This window comes from Dipodomys spectabilis, unplaced genomic scaffold, assembly GCF_019054845.1.
Source record: "Dipodomys spectabilis isolate Male_0828 unplaced genomic scaffold, ASM1905484v1 ptg000487l, whole genome shotgun sequence".
Classification (NCBI taxonomy): Eukaryota; Metazoa; Chordata; class Mammalia; order Rodentia; family Heteromyidae; genus Dipodomys; species Dipodomys spectabilis.
The window spans coordinates 442,700-465,722 of NW_024871164.1; the positions used below are offsets into that span (position 1 = coordinate 442,700).

At 38.4% G+C, this 23,023-nt stretch overlaps 1 pseudogene; it reads left to right on the forward strand.

Moving 5' to 3' along the window:
* Positions 1-15,127: 15,127 nt before the first annotated feature.
* On the forward strand, positions 15,128-15,224 carry LOC122098713 (annotated as a pseudogene).
* Positions 15,225-23,023: the final 7,799 nt, after the last annotated feature.

Consider the following 23,023-nt stretch of genomic DNA (forward strand, 5'->3'; position numbering starts at 1 on the left):
CATGTTTTCCTTTTCTGGGAGAGTCTAGGATGTCAGGCATGATGGAGAACACATCTACAAATCTAGATGTTATGTGATTTGATGTAAACAATGTAATAAATGGTATAGGTATCACCAAAGTCAATAAAATAAATCATAAATAAATGAATAAAAAAAGAAATAACATGAATAACCACACTAAATGTGATATGGACTGAACATCTGTATGGAAGTGTAAATCCTACCACACCAAACAAGGTATCTACTGAACATCTGTATAGAGGTATAAGTCCTATCTTTAAAATATATATAAGGAATATTTTTTCCATGCCTGAGGCTTGAATTCAGCCCACCCCAATGAGAAAACAATGGCGGGAAATCCTGAGATAATGGTTTCTGGAACAGGAAAAGTCATGGAATGTGATTGATCTCATTGAATGAGTAGTTCATGCATGAAGTGACAAGGAAATGATAGGCAAGACTCATGGGGCATCGCTTATTTGTAAAGCAGTGCTGATTAAGCATGACAATAATCATCACAGTCATGAAATAAAGGCATCTGGAAAGATCCAAGAATCAGTAGACACATGGTATATTGGATTCCATCACAGGTTATCGTCTCTCCTACTGTATACAAATGTCTACTTATTTGCATACTACTTTCAACTTATGAATGGATGACTGCTGTGTGCCCTTCCCCCACACCTCCACCTGTGAGTCCAACTCAGGTTCTAGGAACGGCCTTACTCCTTAGTGGCTCACAGGCTGGTGTGCTCACATGGACCCATTCGTCAATGGGATCTGCTGGTCCCCGAGTTAAGATCCCAGCAGTGCCAAAATATTCATCCTGATGTCAGAAGCCAATTGTTGCACCTGTGTTCCTTTCCTGTGCAAGTCCTGGGTCTCAGCTAGGATGAAGAATGCATGGGCCGCACTCTGGCCATGGGAATAGGTTGTTATCCTGTGAGGCCAATTATACCTGTCATCATATACTGAAGAAAATACACAATACATCCATGAATAGCATACAAAATAAAATGACTACACTAAATGCACAATGCAGTCCACACACGGATTTGAATATACATCCCATGTTTAAATGATGCATTCAGGACAATTGTGGCCTCCCTGGTGCTTGATCTCTGTTCCTGGGAACCGACCAGCTCTTTAGTGGCTCACAATCTGGTGTGATCATGTGGACCCATTGGGCAGTTGGGCCTTCTAGGCCCAAAGTTCAAATCCCAGCACTGCCAAAATTCACCCTGATGTGAGAAGCCAGTCATTGCTCCAGTTTTCCTGTGCTGTGCAAGTCCTGCGTCTTAGCTAGGATGGAGAATGCATAGGCAACTCTCTACTCATGTGAATAGGTTGTCATCCAGGTCACCACAGTTATATCTGTCATCCTATACTCAAGAAAATACACAATACATCAATGAATAAGACAAAAAATAAAGAGAATGACTACACAGAATGCAAGATGCTGCCCATCCATGTATGGAAATATAGATCCTGTGTTTAAATGATGAATTTATGACTATATTGGCCCCCACCAGGGCTTCATTTCAGGTCCTAGGAACTGCCTACCTCCTTAGTGCCTCACAGGTTGGTGTGTTCATCATGACCCATTCACCAATTGGGCCTGCTAGGCCTTGAGATCAAATCCCAGCACTGCCAAAAGATTCATCTTGATTTGAGAAGCCAATCGATCCACCTGTTTTCCTCTCCTGTGAAAGTCCTGGGTCTCAGCGAGGATGGAGTATTCTATATAGACAACTCTATAGACATTCGAATAGGTTGTTATCCATGTCAGCATAGTTATATCTATCACCATACTCAATAAAATACACAATACATCCATGAATAAGACACAAAATAGAAAGAATAACTACACTGAATGCAAGATGCATACCACACTTGTAGGTAAATGAAGATCCTATGTTTAAAAATGTCGTGCTTGTTATTTTGTCCACTGCTGGGGCTTCAAATCAGGCCTTGATCCAGACCTGACATTCTAGTCTTCAAGGATGGTGAGATTTCCCTTACCCCAAAGTGCAACAATGCTACCCAGACCTCAGTTCAAATCCCAGCACTGACAAAAGATTCATTCGGTTGTCAGAAGCCAGTCGTTGAACATGCTTTCCTCTCCTGTGAAAGTCCAGGGCTTTCACTAGGATGAAGAATGCATAGGCAACCCTATAACTATGGGAACAGGTTGTCATCCATGTCAGCACAGTTATACCTGTCACCATACTGAGTAAAATACACAACAACTCCATGAATTAGACACAAATTAAGGAGAAGTGCACCGAATGCAAGATGCTGTCCACACATGTACGTAAATATAGATCCTATGCTTAAATTATGAATTTATGACTATCTGGACCTTCCTGGGACTCGATGTCAGGTCCTGGGAATTGCCTATCTCCTTCGTTGCTCACAGGCTGGTGTCCTCACCTTGACCCTTTCCTCAATTGGGCCTGATAGGCTCTGAGTTCAAATACCAACACTGCCAAAAGATGAATCCTGATGTGAGAAGCCCATCGATTCACCTTTTTTCCTGTCCTGTGAAAGTCCTGGGTCTCAGCTTGGATGGAGAATGCATAGGAAACCCTATAGCCAGGGCAATAGGTTGTTATATCTGTTACCTTACTCAGTAAAATACACAATACTTACATAAGACAGAAAAGCAGGACAAAAAGTACTCCAAAGGCAAGATGCTGTCCATACATATATGTAAATATAGATCCTATGTTTAAATTATTAATTTATGACTATCATAGCACATCCTGGGGATCAATGTCAGATCCTGGGAATGGCCTAACTCCGTTGTTGCTCACAGGCTGCTGTGATCACCTTGAACTATTCACCAATTGGTCCTGCTAAGCCCTAAGTTCAGATTCCAGCACTCCCAACAATTGGATCATGCAGTAAGAAGCCAAGTGTTAAACTTTTTTTACCTTTTCTCTGAGAGTCCTGGTGTCAGGCATGATGGAGAACATATCTACAAATTTAGATTACATGTAATAGGATGTCATCAATGTAATAAAGGGAATGGGTGTCATCATAGTAAAATCAATGGTAAATAAATGAATAAAACAAAAAGTACAAGGAACAACCACACCAAACGTGTATGGACTGAACATCCATAGGTAAGTACAAATCCTGTATTTACAATGTATATAAATAGTATGTTTTCCAAAGCTGGGGCGTGAATTTTGGCTTAGAGTACAGGCCTGACTTTCTTATGTTCAAGTACAGTGAGCTTCCACTTCTTCCACAGTGCTGCAGATTTACCCAGAGTTCAAATCCAAAGCCTGGCAGAATAAAGGTTGTGAATTGCAAGCCAGGGAGCTAATCTCTTTCAATTATTTTTTGCTCAGCAGGGAGCTTGAACTCAGGTTGTAACTCTGCCTCAGCTTCGATCACCTTATGTTGAGGTGCGGCCACTGGACCCACAGTAGATCCTGCGATCCTAGACCCCCAGGCCTTTTGTGGCAAAAATGTACAGAAAAAAATGCAGCGAGATGGCCTTTTTATGTTTTCTTCCTTTGCACGGTGACCCTCCTGGGTCTGAATGACACTGTTGCAAAGGGCACTTCACCTTGCATTGCTGAAGGTTGTCAGACTATTGAAGAAGTCATAGGTCCACATGGCAATGTAGGCCTTGATTTCGAAGCCCAGTCCTGACACCAATCAATGGCAGAAGATACTAAGAGACTCGTTCCCATCCATGGGAATAACAAGGTAATATTATCAATGTCACAGTTGAATGAGTTGATGGTGTATGATGCTCCTATAAAATTAGACAGCATCATTTCAGGAGACTGATTTTATTTAATATTTATGAAGCGTTAAAAGAATACTGTTACAGAATGCAATAATTTCAGGATATTGATTGATTTACTTAATAGTTTGTTAAGAATGCAAACAATAACATTAATTACATGGAGGCATTATAAATACCTAAGAATTGGTAGGAGTGTAGCCTATATAACTGAATAATGTATAGACATCTCTGACACTCTATAACGATATATATTTATTTGTGTACTACCATCTGCACGTCAATCTGTTCTTATTTTGTCAACCGCTGGGGCTCCATCTCAGGTACTTGGAACTGCCTGTCAGCTCAATTTGCCCCAGGATGGCAGGCTGACACTCACCCATTCATGAATTGGGCCTTGTAGGCTGTGAGTTCAGATGCTAGCACTCCCAAAAAATGAATCGTGTAGTAAGAAGCTGATGGTGACACATGTTTTCAATTTCTGTGAAAGTTCTGGGTGTCAGGAAGGATGTGCAATATATATGCAAACCTTTATCCTATGTAATCAATGTAACCACTGTTCTATGTGTCATAATAGTCAATAAAATGAGTAGTCAATACATGAATAAAACAAAAAATAAAATAACTACACTGAATGAAATATGGAATCAACATATGTATATAAATCATATATTTAAAATGTGCACAAATAGGATGTTTTCTACTGGTGGGCATCGATTTCAGGCCTAAGGAACAGACTTGAATTTCTTGAATTCAAGGAGGCAAGCTTCCCCTTCCCACACAGTGCAACAGCAGGGTTACCTATACCATGAGTTCAAATCCCAGTCCTGGCAGAAAAAAATTGGCATCTCCATGCTATGTGATGCCCAATTCGTAGGTATTTCATTTGGCCTCCATTTAATGAATGTGATTGTTTAAATGCTTCATAAAGTATTAATTAATACTGACCAGTGTCTTATAATGTAATTGTGTGTAATTTTATCCTCAAGTCATTCAAGTACTGCCCATTTAATCATGACATACATCACATTCCTTTGGTAATCACATGAATAGGAATGAGTTCCATAGGATCTCCTGCCATTTGTTGGTGGCAGGACCAGGATTCAAACTGTGGGCTCCAGCTCCTACCACTTAAACCTGAGGACAGGTAACTCACAGGTCTGTCCAGGAACATCAGCAAAACCAATGATTAGCCAGGCATCAGTGGCTCTCAGCAGTCTTCCTTAAAACTTACAAGGCTGTGAAAGAAGGATCATGGTCAAAGTCACCCTAGGCAGGAAAGTCATGTCTAACTTGTGCCAACAAAGCCAGAAGTAAAGCAGTGTGGTTCCAGAGGTCGAGAGCTATACTTGATCAAAAGCAATTCACAGATTGTGCCCAGATCCTGAGTTCAAGGTCTGGGAACAAACAGACATACACAACAATCTGTGCAGTCAACAGGCTAAAGCAGGTCACTCTCTTGTCCCCAACTGGATTGGACAGAGTTCCCTGGGAAAGGGGCTGCCATCATTTTGACTCCGCCCATTCTGCCTACATCACAGGATGCCAGCCACACCCCCATTGTTTCATGGTTCTTTCTGACCAATGGGATACAAGAATTGTGGCCATGCCCACATTCCATGTTGCCAAGTAGCACCTTGATTCCCTCCGTTTGTTAACATCATTACCAGCAGTTGAGGAAGGTAGAGGTGGCTGAGTGGTGAGCAAGAGACTTGAGGCCTAGGAGGAGAGGCCTTCCTCATGCCCACCATGTACCTGACTGAGCCCCGGCCCTCTCCCCCCCTTCACATGGAGCAGCATTTCAAACCTGGTGCTGAGGGCTCAGACCCATGGTTTCCTCAGGCAATGGTACAATGGTGTGCCACGAACCAGCTTGGGGCCCTGACCTGCCTGATCCTGGCTCCCCTGTCCTCTGCTCAGGGCTTGAGTGTCTGTCATGCCTCTGCCACTGCTGCTTGCCCCACCTGGAGCAGCTGCCAATAGCTTCTGCCAGCAACACATGTGAGTGGCTGCCACACAGCCCCGCACCCTGCGACCCCATATCCCCTCCCCTCCAACCTGGACCCTGCCTCCCCTGTGCCCCACAGTCTGACCCAGGCCCTGGCACAAATGTGCCCCAGGGGTGGGGGTGGGTGTTGACCCGAGGATCCCACCTCCATCCCCAGCGGCTAGTGTCCCAGAAAACAGGGAGATGCAGGATGGGGTGAGGAGTGGGCGCCATAGATCCCCTGGCCTGGAGCAGTGGGAGCCACACAGCCACACATCGGCACCCTTCCTCTCCCTGGTGGGAACCCGGTGGCTTTAGTCAGAGGTGTGGAGCAGCATGTCTACACCTGCCTTCTGGGGTCTTTTCCTTTTTTTCTGGGGATGGGAGGTGTTGGATGCAGAAGATAGAAACCCTTGCTGTGTGAGCCCTTGTCTTCTGTGTTCAGCCAACCTTTCACCTGAAGACAGCCAGACAGAGACAGAGAGAGACAGACAGAGAGACAGATCATCTTTTTCTTTGTACAGCCTGACTGTGCTCAGGTGAGTGATCAGTTGGCAAATTGCAGGTGTTGCATGGATGAGTCATCTGTCACCGGTCTTAATGTGTGTGTGTGTGTGTGTGTGTGTGTGTAGAAGTGGGTTGTAACAAGGAGGCTGAATGCTTTGGTAACTTCTACCTGCTACCTGCTATCTATGTATGGGCTTCACAGCTGAGGTCTGGGGGCCTGGAAGGGTGAGAGGCTTGAAGGGGACACAGCACTGTAAAATTACAAGAACAAGGGATCTGTGTGCAATGGAGCTGTGTACTCCCTTGGGCCTGGATGGTGGCAGTGGGGGCTTGGGAGGACCTGGGAGTGCGGCCTGCAGGGGATGGCTTCCCAAGGGGACAGAGAATATGACCAACACTTAGTAAGGCTATGAGTTCTGCCAGTATGGAGCACAACAGCATAGGTCAGACTCTGGGTCTTCTCATCATGACGCCTGATGGGCGAGGCCAACCCTATTTTAAATCTTGAGCTGTGATCTTCAGATCTCAGCCTCCTGAGTACCTAGGATTATAGGCATGAGCCTCTGGCATTGGAACTCTGGTTCTTTTTGCTATATTAGGGTTTGACCTCAAGGCCTTAGGCTTGCCAGTCAGATCTTCTTCCATGCAAGTCAAGCTTTTTTGTCTTGGGCATTTCTGAGATGGAGAATTAATATATGCTCAGCCTGGGCTGGATCATGGTCCTCCTATCTGTGACAGGCATGAGCCACCAGGCCCGGTCTTCTGTAGTTTGGATGGTAGACATGTAGCACCATGCTCAGTCATTGGTTTAGATGGATTGTCCCAAACTCATTCCACGGCAGCCGATTCTTGACCAGAGGTGAAGCTCTGGGTTGGGCCTCAACCATTGTACTTTAATCTACTCATGGGACAGTTGTAAGGAAACAAAGGATGAATACAGAGGGATCTCTGCAGCAGTGACAGGCACAGAGGGAGGGTCAATCTGATACTGTTCTTGGCAATTCTGTGAGCATATGAAAGGAAGATACCCGGAAAGATCTCAGATGGTGTGTGTAATTAATGGTGCAACAGGTATGGGATTATTGCCTATCTCCATGAGTAACCGGATTCTTCACTTTGTTCAGTTTTGAAGCTGGGGAAACTGAGGCACAGAGAAGCCGGGTGACCTACTAATGACGCCCAGCTGACAGGAAGCTCAGCCTGAGTTCTCTGCTATGCTCCCTAGGACAATGGGTGCTATTCAGTCCACTTCTTGTGGTGGGAAGTCCACTTCTTTTCAGTCATGGGGCTTCAACTTTGGGCCTGGGGCAGCTCCCCGAGCTACTCAGCTAAAAGCTAGCACTCTACCACTTTAGTCACAGCACCACTTCCAGTTTTCTGGTGGTTCTTTGGAGATAAGAGTCTCACAATTGTTCATGCCTGGGCTGGCTATAAACCATCATCTTCATATCTCAGCCTCCATTGTACTTAGGATTATAGGCCTGAACCACCGTCACCTGGCTTAAGTGTAATTCTGACCGTCTTTTTTTCTCTTTCTTTCTCAGGAACTGATTCAATAGGTGCTAGAGGAGGTGGCCCAGCATCCCCATGTGGTTGGAACCAAGATGGCCCTCTCATTCTGGAGGTAGGCTTTGGGTCAGAAGCTGTCTCGCTCAGTCTGTTGCACCAGCTCCATGAGGTAAGTCCTTCTGTACCCTGGCTACACTGTGACAGTTATCCATTGTCCATCTAGCCTTACTGGACTGAGTACTGTGTTCAATGCTCTTTTCTAAAAAAAAATTTCTGGCTAAAATTATGACACATACTTACAGAATGAAAATGTAATGCCATCTTAAGAAAGTCATTTAGGGTTCTGGGAATGTGGCTTCATAATATGGTGATTGCCTAGCATGCATGAAACCCTGGGTTCAATTCCTCAGCACCCAAAATTGAAAAGGAAACACTGGAAGTGGTCCTGTGCCTCAACTGGTGGAGGGTTAGCCTTGAGGAAAAAAAAAAGCTGAGGAATAATTCCCAAGTGCTGAGTTTCAGCCCCAGGACTGCCAAAACAACAACAGCAACAACAACAACAATGAACATTTAGATAGTAAATGCAAAATACAGAACCCATACCTGGAATATATAATTGCTCTTTCCATACTGATACCTGACAATAGTCCCTAATTCATGTACTTTACCTATATTAGGATACTGCATTGAAAAAATGTTTTGTTCATTAGGTCACAGCAATTAATGCCAGGAATGTGCTTAGATGTCAGGTGAAGATTAATTCTGGAAATTCAAAGATTCCAAGCTTTTGAGTAGGGTCACTGCTAATCACAATGAGAAGGATAGTCTAAGTGAGATTTGGAAACTGTTTTGGCCAGTCATCGCACCAATAAAGCAGAGGCTAATTATCAGTTGTGACAAAAGTGAAAGAATAACTCCAGATGGAATGAAAAAATGATAGTAACTAAGGTATAGCAAAAACCGTTCTAGGGAACCATTTTTGGTTATTGAAGAAAGAGTTATCAACTAAGCATATGCCTCATTGCCTTTAGCATTCAAAATTTCCTATGCTAGTTCTTAATCTCTGTGTGATAATTGTATCTCCTTCTATGCTGTTCTTTTATACCTGATCTCCTTTGCTTTCTAAAAATATGTCTTTCTATATTTCTTTATGAACATTTCCTGATATTAAATACACCTACAAAGAGGAAAGAGGATGTTAATTTAAGAGTCCAATAGCTCATGAGTCATTAATGTTACAAAATGGAAAAAGGGGGCATATTTATTGCTACCTCAATTATTCTGAAAAGCTGTCACAACATTTGGTTCAGATTTCTTTCATTCTTTGTCTACATAGTGACATAAAATGCATATAAATGCAAATATGAGCCGGGTGCTGGTGGCTCATGCCTGTAATCCTAGCTACTCAGGAGGTTGAGACCAGAGGATTGTGTTTCAAATCCAGCCTGGTCAGGAAAGTCCATGAAACACTTATCTTCAATTAAGTCCAGAAATCCGGAAGTGGTGCTGTAGCTAAAGTGGTAGAGTGCTCAATTTGTGCAGAAGAGCTGAGAGACCGTGCCCAGGATCAATGTTCAATCCCCACAACCAACAAAAAAGTGCAAATATGGTTTTAAGTTTCCCCCAAATGAATGATGAAGTCAATAGTAATCGTCCCAAATGATTTAGTGGTGCACCTACTTTTGCTGAGTTATTTGTTATGTTTTTTTGCTAAACATATTCTTTTCTTTAAAAATTGTCAATATTAGCTTTATAATAAATGTCATCTAATATTTTTTGATTCAAAAGAGAAGTACATACAATTGATGTCACTTAGTTTTCTTACTGTGTTAGTTCAAAGCCAACCCAGGCAAGAGAGTCTGTCAAACTCTTATCTGTAATTAAACACCAAAAAAGACAGAAGTGGAATTTTGGCTCAAGTAGTGGAGTACTAGCGTTGGGCCAGGTGGGAAAGAAAGACAACTCTTCAGGGACAGGGGCAAGTCTCTAAGTTCAAGCCCCAGAACCAGCACAAACTAAACAAACAAGCAAACAAAACAAACCCTGGGTATTTCTTTGGGACTCTCCTTAAAATAATGGTTGTCTGAGAAGAGGCTGCTTTTGCTGATCATACTCACTGGATCCTGCTATTTTGGAATCCTTATTGCTATGGAAAACTCAGGACCAGACTAAAGGAATTGATAACTGATTCCTGCAACAATAGAATCATCTCAGGAGTGAAACATCCATCCATAAGACACTTAAAATGTCCATATCTTTGCTTCTTTGCAGTAGAACACTTTTAAAACAAAGTTACTTCCTGTTGTTCTATGCTTGCCTTCAAATGGCATATTGTTTCCTTTTGTAATACTCTCAGACAGAAGTTTACAGAGGAGGTTTATATGAGTAAAGGACACACTCAAAAAATCAGGGACAGAGTTTCCTTCCAGCCTAGGATTCTTTTCTTATACAGCAAAGAAGAAAGCAATAGTTAACTTCAACTTTGTCATTTCTCTATGTTCAATTCCTCTCCTGGGATCAGTTTCCACAACCATTAACAGTTACTTCCAGTAACAATTTATGGTGCTGCTCCAGAAAAAAAATGAATGTTTTCTGGCTTCATTGATGTAGCACAAGGACACTTTTGGACATGAGGTAACACGTGTTTCAGAGACAACTTAGTAAAGAGAAATGAAATTTAAATTGCTTATAAATACATTATCCATGAGAACATTTTGTTCAAACTTCTTATGTGCTCTGTAAATTAAGGTGAATTTTAAATGGGAAGAAGGTTCTCAGATCTTTTATTGTGAGTCTATGTGCTGTGCATTAATTTCCCAAGTGTACATCAGTTAACAGTAAGAGAAACAATAGCAATTATAGGAGAAAAAGAAGTTCTTTGTTTATGTATAAGTGTTCAATACAATATAGAAGGCGCTACAAATAAGAAAACATTGAAACAATAAAGCCAAGTCCAGTATGTAGATTTATGGGAGTGAAATAGAGAAAGCATTATTCCTAAGTGGAACATGAAGCATGAGGCCACTCCCTTTCTAAATCACGCTTGCTAATCATGTAAATGTGCAAAAAGGAGAATGGAAGAATGATTCTGTTTCCAATGCAAGTCAGATATGGGAGAATAGACTTAACTGGAAAAAAAGAGTCCATCTTGAGAGAACAGGAATTATAATAGGAATGAACCTGGTGGCTAAGATCACACATCTTTTTCATTGCTTTTCTTATATTCTTTTGTTGTTCTTGTTGTTGTTGTTGTTATTGTTCGTGGCACCTGAAATATGGGACAGGGCGCTGTAACTCTGAAACACAGCTCAAGGCTAGTGCTCTTCCACTTGAGCCACAGTGCCACTTCCAGTTTTCTGGTAATTATTGGAGAAAAGAGTCTCCAGGACTTTCCTACCCATGCTGGCTTTAAACCCCAATCCTCAGATCTCACAACAACTTGGTTTATGATCACATTTCTAACAGTGAACACTCAGGATATGTAATGTATATGTTCATCTACCTTTATATGAATTCTCGAGTCAAAAATCTGGGCTACAGGTTAGACTTTACACTCACAAAAGTGTTTGAAGTTTGAAAGTTGATACTCCTGGAAAAATAAAACCTAAGAATGTAAAGGAGTCTGGGAAGTTCAATTTACATCCAGCTTGGACAGTATAGGCTTTGAGACACTACATATAATTAACCAGCCAAAAGCTGGAATACCAGTCACGAGCAAGATTGCTGAATAACAGCTTTAGGTTTTTGCATACATACATACAAACATACATATACACACAGAGGCACTTATAGGTGCACACAAAAATACACAAATGAAACACCTCTCAGAATATGTAGAAAAGTTTGAAAACAATAGAAAATAGATCATGAGTACGACTAGAATCAAGTGATAATTTTTCATATTAGAAAGCCGTCAAGTGAACTTTCCCCCAAAGTTGAGAATATTACATAGGTAGGGACCAGAGATGTAAGAGAGTCAAGTAATCATTATTAACCGGATAGGATCCTTGGTGGAATGAATCAGGGAACCTTGCAGGTGCATCTGAAAATGCTCATATCCTGTGTCAAATGTAAAAACATCTTTGAAAATAGTACATAAACAGTCTGAGCAATCAGTCTAGTGGATAAGATCATAGGAGAAGTTCAAAATTGCTAGTCTGTTTCTAGATTAAATAAACAAACTATGGCAGGGCAATGTGATACAAGCCTGGAATTCTAGCACTCAGACAGGAGATTAGATAGTGGAATTACATAACGATACCTTCCCTGGACCAGATAGAATAATTTTGTCTCAGTAAAACAAACCAAACAACAAGAAAGAATACACAATTCAGACTTTGGGCTAATTTTGTCATTATGTTTTGAGAAGTCAAGTTTCAGAATGAATGCAACTCATATATATCCTCACTTGCGTTTTAAATGCTTTCATCATTACAGAACATTCCTAGATGCAAAATAGCTCATGATTCTGATCCAAAAATTTGAAAAAGTAAATAAGCATCATTCTGTTGGATTCCAAATAAATGTTGAAGGATTACAAAAGCTTAAGTCTGGAGAAATAGCAAAGTTCGTCTAATGTAGGACTTTGTAGACCTTGTTAAATTAGAATTTAGGTTTAAAACATATTTTTTGGTTTTATTTGTAATTTCATATTCCACAGGATACTACAAAATTCTTTTTAAGGAGAGGGATTAATTGAAAAATTCACAAATGATTCTGGCATTCTATTTGCCTAGATATTCTTTCAAGAGTGTTATAATTAGAACATAGTTATTAGATAATTCCCACAGGTCATGTACACCATGTTAATGTGAATAATCTACACAGAGTTGTCAACAAATGGATGACATTAATTTATATTTTAGAAAAAACAATTTTTAAGGGTTTGGTTTAATATGGTATGAAGAGAGTAATTGTGTGACATCTTCTTTCTTCTACCTATATGTAACACAGGAAGCCATTTCCTTATTTACGTGCCTCTGTATACATGGAGAAAAATGCTAGGTTTGGGGTTTGTTTTCAATTTAGTTTTTGTTTTATTGGTTCCTCCTAGAGCTTGAACTGTTGGCCTGGACAGAGTCTCTGAGCCTGTTTATGTTCAAGGCTTGTGCCCTACCACTTCAACCTCAGTGCCATTTGAGTCTGTCTTTTGTTGAGAAGTTTTTTGGACATAAGATTCTAAGAAACCTTCCTGTCTGGGTGGGCTTTGAACCATAATTTTCCTATCTTAGCATCCTGAATATCTATGATACCTAAAAAAGTATAAATATAAATAATATTTGCACGTGTTGTGATCCCAAGAATACCAGTGGTGGAAAAATAATGCAGCTCAGTTTATTGTGGTGTTCTTTTCAGAACAAGGAAGGCGTCACATTAGCAGAGGTGTAGTATTTTGTCAAAATAGAGATAAGGTATTCATGATGTGAATTAAGTAATTTTAAAGTGCCCCTTACAAGTTTGAAACTGTTAGCCTATGATGACTTTATGGCATAAATCTTGGGATTAATGGTCATAGAAATAATAGCTTTCTCTGATAAACAATTGCTAAGTTCCCTTGCATTTCACAATTGCTTACTGCTAATTCCTGCATCTCAAGGAACTGGGGCGCTGAAATATAGGAAATGACAAATTGAGATGGGTCTTCAATTACTTTGTGTTGACATGTTGCGTGGGCCTTGGTAAGAAGTCTTGCCCTTGTTATCTGATGATGCAGGTACCTGGGACCTGGGATCCTATGACCCATGGGTCCTGCAGAAGAATAATATGCTTTAGGCATCTTAGCAAAATTTGTGCATAATCAGTAGGAATGCTTCAGAAATATGGAGAAAAAGTTTGGGACTAGCGAGTTAAAACAATAAACAGAGCAGCAGAGTAAAATTCATTATAGATTAGAGGAAAACATTTTTTTTACCATGTGAATTCAGAAGACCCAGAATAGTTAGAATGTATCACAAGTTTATACTAAAGACATTGCATTGATACTTTTTTATATTCTAATATATTTTTTAAACCTAATTGTTTATATTCCAATCCTATTTATTGGAATAAATATCAATTTATTTGTCAAATTATCAACTAATTCTAGTAAGTTTCATTGTGTGAAATATAAAATCAGCACATATAAATATAAAATATATAACTATATTTAATATAATTAAAAGGCACACGTTTTGCATTGTTCTGTTGTAGTTACTGTATCAAAGGCAACTCTGTTTTAAAGTATTATTCCATTATCTCTGCCTCAGTGTTTGATAGAGTTAGACCTAAAGCTTTACCATTTGTAGATTTACAGCATGTAGGCAAGGGGAAACACTGTGATTAAAACATTATCAATTTAATGCCTAATAATGAGGAGAAACATATGGACATCTCCTGCAACTATGAAAATATTTGGTGATAAAAAGGCAGTAGTGGCCGGGCGCTGGTGGCTCACGCCTGTAATCCTAGCTACTCAGGAGGCTGAGATCTGAGGATCGCGGTTCAAAGCCAGCCCGGGCAAGGAAGACCGTGAGACTCCTATCTCCAATAAACCACCAGAAAACCGGAAGTGGCGCTGTAGCTCAAGTGGTAGAGCGCTCGCCTTGAGCTGAAGAGCTGAGGGACAGCGCCCAGGCCCAGAGTTCAAGCCCCACGACCGACAAAAAAAAAAAAAAAAAAAAAAAGGCAGTAGTGTAAGTTCCTGCCTGGTTGGATGGTAGACAATCCAGGACATTAAGTAATCATGCATATGAACAATTTTTTCACCTTCTTGGCTTTAGTTACTGTTGAAATGGAAGGTATAATAAAAATTATATTTTGATAAAATACTTTCTAGTCTGAACAGTTCTGTTTGAACTGTTCATCTCTCTATCATCCCTTGTAACCAAGATTAGTTTTGTTCAAGTAAGACAATTTACGTTTTCAGGGTAAGATATTCTGGTTGGTCTGTTCCCACATGGAAGAAGGGTAAAGGCTCATGTAGACATTTGTACCAGTAATACCTCATTTGGGAAAATGTCAGCTGAAGAAGTTTAGAAGTAGCTCTTAAGCAATGCTTACTTTGAATTCATTAGGTCCACAAAGCTAATTCAGTTGGATAAATAAGTACTTGAAAAAGCCATCACCTTTAGACCTATCTATAAATAATTGAGAGTACGATAAAATTCCAAATAAAAAGACTTGATAGTCATTGACAAAAAAAATTTGCAAATGTGAACAATCGACTGATCAATATAATTTTTCCAATATTCACAGAATTTTAGGGAAATAAGATCGATAGCATTGTTAGGAACAAGAAGGTTTCCTTGTTACAAGTAGGCACCCATAGATATAAGCCTGTATAAACATTGCATCATTAACAACTTAAATTTAGAGGATACTACATGCATCAGCAACACGTATACTCAAATTACAATACAGAGATTAACATGGCACTTGCAAAAGGATAATATGAAAATTTGAGAAGTATTCCATATTTTTCATTCTTCAGATGCAAGAAATGAAAAACAGTTATTAAAAGGTTGATTACAAAATTACAAAATTACAAGTGTAACAATGCACGTAATTCATATAATTAAATTTAGTTTGACATCAGTGTATTAAATCTTCAGCTCAGAAAGGCGTTTACATAGCATAAAATTTACAAAACTTCAAATTAGACAACATTGTCATTTTATCCCAAAGAAAAATAAAGACCTAGAAAAAATAAGGAATCAAACTGTTTTTATATGGAATGTAATCGGAAAGGACACATTAATTAACGTATATATTATAAAGTAATGTAGAATTCAAAGTATATCTAGGAGAAAATAAAATAAATTATGAACATTATGCAAACATAGAATATAGAATATCTTAAAATATACTTTTTCAGACAAGCACCAGAAATATTTTACTTTCTGTACTACTCATTTCAACAGGTAAGTTAAAATTATTTCTGATTAAAAAAATCACAAATTCTGAAGAAATCATTATACATGTATACAAAAACTATTGAATACATTTTGACATCCAATGCAGGCAATTCATTTGGAAGAATTCCGCGGAATCCATGAATTTTTACAGTAAAATATTGGTGTTGCCGGGCACTGGTGGCTCATGCCTATAATCCTAGCTACACAGGAGGCTGAGATCTGAGAATCATTGTTCAAAGCCAGCCTGGAAAGGGAAGTCTGTGGTACTCTTATCTCCAATAAACCACTAGAAAACTGGAAGTGGAGCTGTGGCTCAAGGGGTAGAGTGCTCACCTTGAGCTGAAGAGCAGAGGGATAGCTCCCAGGCCCAGAGTTCAAGCCCCATGACAGACCAAAAAAAAAAAAAAAGATATTGCTCTTATTTGGATTGTGAAAATGTTTTGTAGGGACACAAAAGATGGACTTGAATTTTTGAAATTTAAGAAACTTAACCCGAACATTAGGACTTAGTTGAACAATTTGTACAGCCCTCCACAACTTCATAGAGGGAATGACACATACTTATCCTTTTGGCAATATCAAATGCAGTTTCTTCTATGTTGTTCTTCAGGCCTGGTTTTATATAATGGTTCAACAGAAGGAGATCCAGCGTATCTTTGCTATCTCAAGTCTCAGCAGCAAGATACAACGGGGTCAAGAGGCCTTTAGTTTAGGCATTGGTATCTGTATCATAATGAAGTAAGAAAGAAGCCACTCTGGTATTATTCCACGTATATGCACTGTGCAGGGGTGTCCAGTCATCTACAATTATTGTATGTGCCGCTTGAGACACCAACACACTGACAATGTCTAAGTGTCCACTGTAGGCTTCTCAATGAAGAGGGGTATACTCATCGTCATCCCTAATATTCACATGAGTGGCCATTTGGAAAGAAGTCTCCGCACTGTAGTAAGCCGAATATTTTTGGCAGCCCAATGAAGAAATTTGCTTGGATCTTTCTCCATTTTTTTTCTTTAATTGATACCATTCCTTACTTTTTCATATTGTTCCTAATATTCCTAAGAATTGCCTAACCAGAGACTTTGAGAGCCAGTGGGAATGAGGTATCCATGTATTTCCCTATTAGTTCACATTGGTTGAACTGGTCAGAAATATCCGGTGAATTTTCTGCATCTGTTTATTCACCATCATTTATTTTCTCTTTTTACAATTTTACTATTCGAAATTATTCTAACCGGAGAGTAAGGAATTGTTAGAGAACAGAGGAATGATGTTCCTCCGTATTCAAATGTACACACTGAAAATGAGGACCAGTGATGTCTTCATGTGCAGCTTATTCTAGGAATGAGAAAAAAGGAAATAATGTCTTCTATATATATGATTTGTTAAATGGCAGAGCAAAAAGTGAAATGATGCAACCAAAAATATAAAAGCAAAATAAATTAGGATAATTATGGAGCAATCATATTATTTATGAGAACCAAGAAAGGGAAAAAGAGAGACAGATGTGTAATGACCAATCTAGCCACAAAATCCATGCCTCTGATCAATTTATAGAGCAAACAAAATTTTATTTTTTAAAAAAGGTGGAAATAGAATTTATGTATTTACTTGAAATTAGTAAATACATTTTTAGAAGCATACATAAAGATACATAACTTTGACCAAATTACAGACAATAAACTAAATCTTTGATAATTCTAGTAACAGATCTGACTGAAATCAGTTGAATCACACTTTTCCTGTACAATGAAGGAATAGGAAGGTAGTCAAGCAGCAGAGAAGGCAGGGAGATTGTATCTGTGACAAAACTTTGTAGGAATTGGTATTGAGGATTTCTTACTGGTGATCCACTTGCAATGGAAGCATGATTCTGAACTATTGATTTAATCATTATATTCTACAAGAAGATAAATGAGAATTGATAGTTAAGGACTACTAATACATTTTGACCTTCTCACTAAGCACGTTCAATCATCAAAATCACATGAAGACAATAGATAGGCCTCCTTTTTAGATGAAAGCAAGTGTCTTTTAAAAAAAAAACAAGGAATGTATGTAGTCATGCAAAGGACTTCTATTTTAACAATGCCTCATACAATTTTCTAATGTTGGGTACCAATAAATAATGGATCTATCAGAAAGCTCTTAAAACTAATATGTTCAATAGTGAGTTCTCTTACACTATATCATGGTATTGTTTGGGTATGGTCTGAAGAATAAATTTACATTACTAACTTGAATTTCTGACAGGACAATATCACCACTGTACATCTTGCTTCTATACTCTCATTTTTAAATTACTATCTAAGTATGTGCATTAGATAACTATTGAGGAAAAAATAGGAGCCACACTGATGGCTTATGTCTTTAATAGTAGTTAAACAGAAAGATGAAATCTGAGGATTGTGGTTTGAAAGCAGACCAAGAAAAAAAAGTCCATTAGAACCTGATTTGAAAGTAACCAGCAAAAGCTAAAAATGGAGCTGTGGTACAAGCAGTAAAATGCTAGTCTTGAGAAAACTGAAACAAAAAATAAATTCTGGGACAAAGCCAGGCCCTGAGTTCAAGCCCTAGTATTAACACCAAACAAATAAATTAACTAATAAGGTAATTAATTAATTAAAAATAAATTAAGTGGTCACATGTGGAGAAGCAGGTAAAATGTAACATGCGTGGTGATGGTTTATGTATTATTTTGTAATAAGGCATATTATCATTTGTCCTAATCACTAAAATTTTATTTGAACTTTTTTGTACAATAAATCCTGAATTTAACATGCATGTATATGTGTGTGTACATGTGCGAACATGTGTGTATGTGTATATGTGTGCATGTGCTGTTGCAATGTTGCTTGCCAATGTGGACAGGGTGAAGCTGAAAAGAGCTAACTGTGTTGCAATGTTTTTATATATCAGTGCTCTGTCATGTCTTTTCAGTGGAACCACCCTTCTGTATATATTATTTGTCTAATAATAACGTCATCATAATCAAAGCATTTATAACATTAAGTTAGATAAAGAGAACGCTTTCAGCTCTTATTGTATGTTGGGTAAGAAGATACAGACATAATTAGGTAGTAAGTTATTTTGCTGTAAGTTGATTATCAGTACAAAATACGTATGTGACTTCTTAAATTGGTTATACTTTTAAGATACACACATGGAGTGATTTGGACCGACTTGACCAAACAGGTATTACTCTCTGGTTATTCCTGTGAAACACAAGTTGGATAAACTCTTTCTGGATTTCTGTTGAAAATAACTTTCTTTGCAAGATCATATCTATTCACACTAAGAGATAATCAAACCCATACTACGTTTGAATATCTCATCTTATTGTCTGAAAATAAGTATTGTGGATATGCTTGTTAGATATTCCTTTCAAAAACGAATAAACAAAAAGCATGTGTCATGTCCAGATTGTGGATGCATTTGAAGGTATTTTGTACATGCACAGGGATCTTTACTAATATCTCTTTTGTGGGAGTAACTATGGCAACTTTAACAAAAAAGGCTTTTTGAATATCTTTTCCAATATACATAACATCCCAGAGCAAGTCTTGCAATTTCTGAAAATCCTTTGAATATTTTAGTATTATTTCATTTCATTGACTATAGAGCCAAAATTTCTGAAATAAATATTGTTAAGATCTGAAAATGTAAGTGGGTATATAGTCTTTTTTATGCGTCATTTTATGAAAACCCAGTTTTTATGAAAGTAAATGGAATAGAATAAAAGAATGTAAGTGACTTGGGTAAGCTAATTATTAGTATAACTTTGTTTTCTATTAACAGTCCATTGAATGTACATGATGCAGTTAAATTATTTCCTTTGTGTCTCTGTACTTCAGTGAGTTTTATAATCTTTATAGTTATGAGTGAGTTTTTGTATAAATAAAGGTCTTTTAAAACGATTAGGATTAACCTTGTGTTTTGTGTCCTACTCCCAAGAAAATGAGTTATTTTTAAGTGTTAATAGTTTAACATTATCATAGGGAATCATTATCATTTTCATAGGGAATTTAAAAATGCAGTAGTATTGATGTCTTTTTAAACCAATTGTATTCACAAGTTGGAGAGTCTTTAATTCATACTTAGGTTTTGGTGTCTATGATTTTTAACCTCTCGTTCCTAACATTAATGATAGGTCAGACTGCATTTTTGGGTATATGAAAGGTAAAATATTTATCTGGGGTCAAAGTGATTTTTATATCAGTCTTTCTTTAATAACATTTTAAAGTAGTACATTTCTCTCAAAATGTTGGATATAAAAACCAATCAAAATACTTCTAATGGTAAACAATTTAGGTGAACTACAATGTGGAAATGATTGCTCCAAAAGACCTGCAGTCTGTTTCCGTCAGGAATTGGGCAGGTCATTCTTTCAGTAAGACTGTATTAACTAGAGATGGGGTCACCAGGCAGTGCAGTGTTGAGTGAAGGGATAAAATATGATTTCTACTATTTTGAGCTAGAAATCAAGAATGTTATAGTTTAGCAATTCCTTTCACCAGGGAGGTGTAAGTGATTATGAACTTGGACTTTTCATATTACAGTTACTTATTTTGTTTTTTTTTGTTGTTGTTGGTCATGGGGCTTGAACTCTGGGCTTGGGTACTGTCCCTGTGCTCTTCCACTCAAAGCGAGCACTCTACCACTTGGACCACAGTGCCACTCCCAGTTTACTCGTGGTTTATTAAAGATAAGAATCTCACAGTCTGTCCTGCCAGAGTTGGCTTTGAACCACAATCCTCAGATCTCACACTCTTGAGTAGCTGGCTTTGTAGGCATGAGCCACCAGTGTCCGGCTTAGTTACCTATTTTCTAAGAAAGATAAAGTGAAATATTATTAGAGTGTGCACAATAATTTTGGGATATTTTCCTAGAATTAGTAGACTGAGTGCTGGTATTTAGTTACAAAATAGAATGAGGTTATTTGATATGGTGGGAATGGACCGCAGGCTAACAGTTACCGTGTGTGCAATGTTGTACTAGTAATTGCAACTCTGAAGATTTAATATCATCAACTTAGAATTAAAAATAGAAGTAGTTCCACTTTATGGGATTATTGTGAGGATTAAATTAGATACCAAAGGTAAAGTACTTGGAAAAACAATCAGAGTTTGATACTTTCTACCTGTTATTTTATCATGTGATATATTCTAATATTTTTACTGCGATTTTTATATTGTGTCTATTTAGGAAATGCAAAGTGATATATTCATATTAATTGCGTTGTTCACTTTTATGTCATTATGAGGAAAATACCTGCAAAGAAAATTTCTGAGCAGGAAATTATCATATTGACTCATTGTTTAAGATCAGATGTCTCCATCGTTTTTTTGTTTTTTTGGTTTTTTTTTTTGGGGGTCCGGTCATGGGGCCTGAACTCTGGGCCTGGGCGCTGTCCCTCAGCTCTTCAGCACAAGGCTAACGCTCTACCACTTGAGCCACAGCGCCACTTCTGGCTTTTTTTTCTTTTTGCTTATGTGGTACTGAGGAATCGAACCCAGGGCCTCTGGCATGCAAGGCATGCCATCTACCACTGAGCCACCTTCCCAGCCCCATCATTTTTAATTATATTTTTATAAAATAGTTGTACAAAGGGTTTTCCATTCAACGAATCGGTTTATAATTACAATGGATCTTTACAAAACTTTCTCACATCCTTCCAAACCTCACCCCACTTTCATTGTTTCTAGTTTCATACTATCTGCATTGAATATTATGGCTTCACTCTCTACTTCCAGAAGTCTATTTAATCCTTCCCTTTGACTTCCCCTCACCTTTTCCAAGTGATAGTCTCCTGGTATTCATTCTGTTGAATTAAAAGTTCAATTTTATAAGAAATTACAACTTTTAAATACTCCTCTGCAGTGCTGGGAAGGTGGATCAGTGGTAGAGTGCTTGCCTTGCATGCCTGAGGCCCTGGGTTCGATTCCTCAGCACCACATAAGCAAAAAGAAAAAAACCAGAAGTGGCGCTGTGGCTCAAGTGGTAGAGCGCTAGCCTTGAGCTGAAGAGCTGAGGGACAGCACCCAGGCCCAGAGTTCAGGCCCCATGACTGAACCCAAAAATAAATAAATAAATAAATACTCCACTGCAAATAGCATGCTTTGATTAATACTGTTGTTTAACTTGCATAAAATTCTGGCTTCCAAATACACATCCTTGGTGTGTCTGGCTCTGACTTCGTTTACTTAACATAATTTTAGATCTATCCATTTCTTTGCAAATGCTGTAACAGTCTTTATAATGGATGAGTGCAACCTAATTGTATATTTGTGCAACACTTTGTCCAACCATCCCTCCGCTAAAGGTCGTCTGGGCTGTTTCCATAAGTTCTCTACGGTGAATAGTGCAGTAGTGAACATGATTGTGAGAGCGATTTTACTGTAACCTTTTGGAAGAATTCATAACTATTTTTATGTGAGCAATCCTCTAGCCAATTTTCCAGAATAAGCATATCCCTTTCTTCATCTCCATCACAACGTTTATCAAGTCCTCAAAAACACACTACCCCCTACAGGTCTCAATCAGCTAAAACCACACTGTGCCCCTATTCTTTGTTGTTGTTGTTGTTGTTGTTTTTTCTGTCCGGTCGAGGGGCCTGAACTCTGGGCCCCTCTGGTGCTGTCCCTCAGCTTTTCTGCTCAAGGCTAGCAATCTACCACTGGAGCCACAGCACCACTTCCAGCTTTCTTCTTTTTGTTTATGTGGTGCTGAGGAATCAAACCCAGGGCCTCATGCATGCAAGGCAAAAGTTCTACCACTGAGCCACTTTACTAGCCCCAATGTGCCCATATTCTTTTAACACATTTTTTCATAATTTTACACATTATTTAGTGAGAATCTTCTATGTACTTTCCTAATGTGGGAATAAGGGATATGACAATAGAGTAAACGTAAGAGAAATGGAATTTAATTAGCTATTATCATATTTAAAATAATTTTCAGCTCTAACTCATAGTCTCACTATTATTTTAATCTTTATTTGATTACTTCACATAACCGCTAAATTATAACATATGATTTAAATACAAAGGCAAAAAAGTGTGGTTTTACTTTGACACTCATGTGTGAGGATGCACAATATGGGCAAATAAAGGGATAGGAATTAATAGTCATTATCCATTTTGTTAAATGGTTTTCTCAAACTGATTCTCACAATTCATATTTCATTCAACAACAAGAAACATGACAATTCCCTTTGCTTTGCTCCTCATTAAACTTGTTTCCATGTTATTTTATAATGAAGGATGATTTCATAAATCTACTATAGACACAAAAATATGTTAAAATATTTCTATATGCATTCATTGATATAAATATACACACATATATTATAAAGGTTATAATGA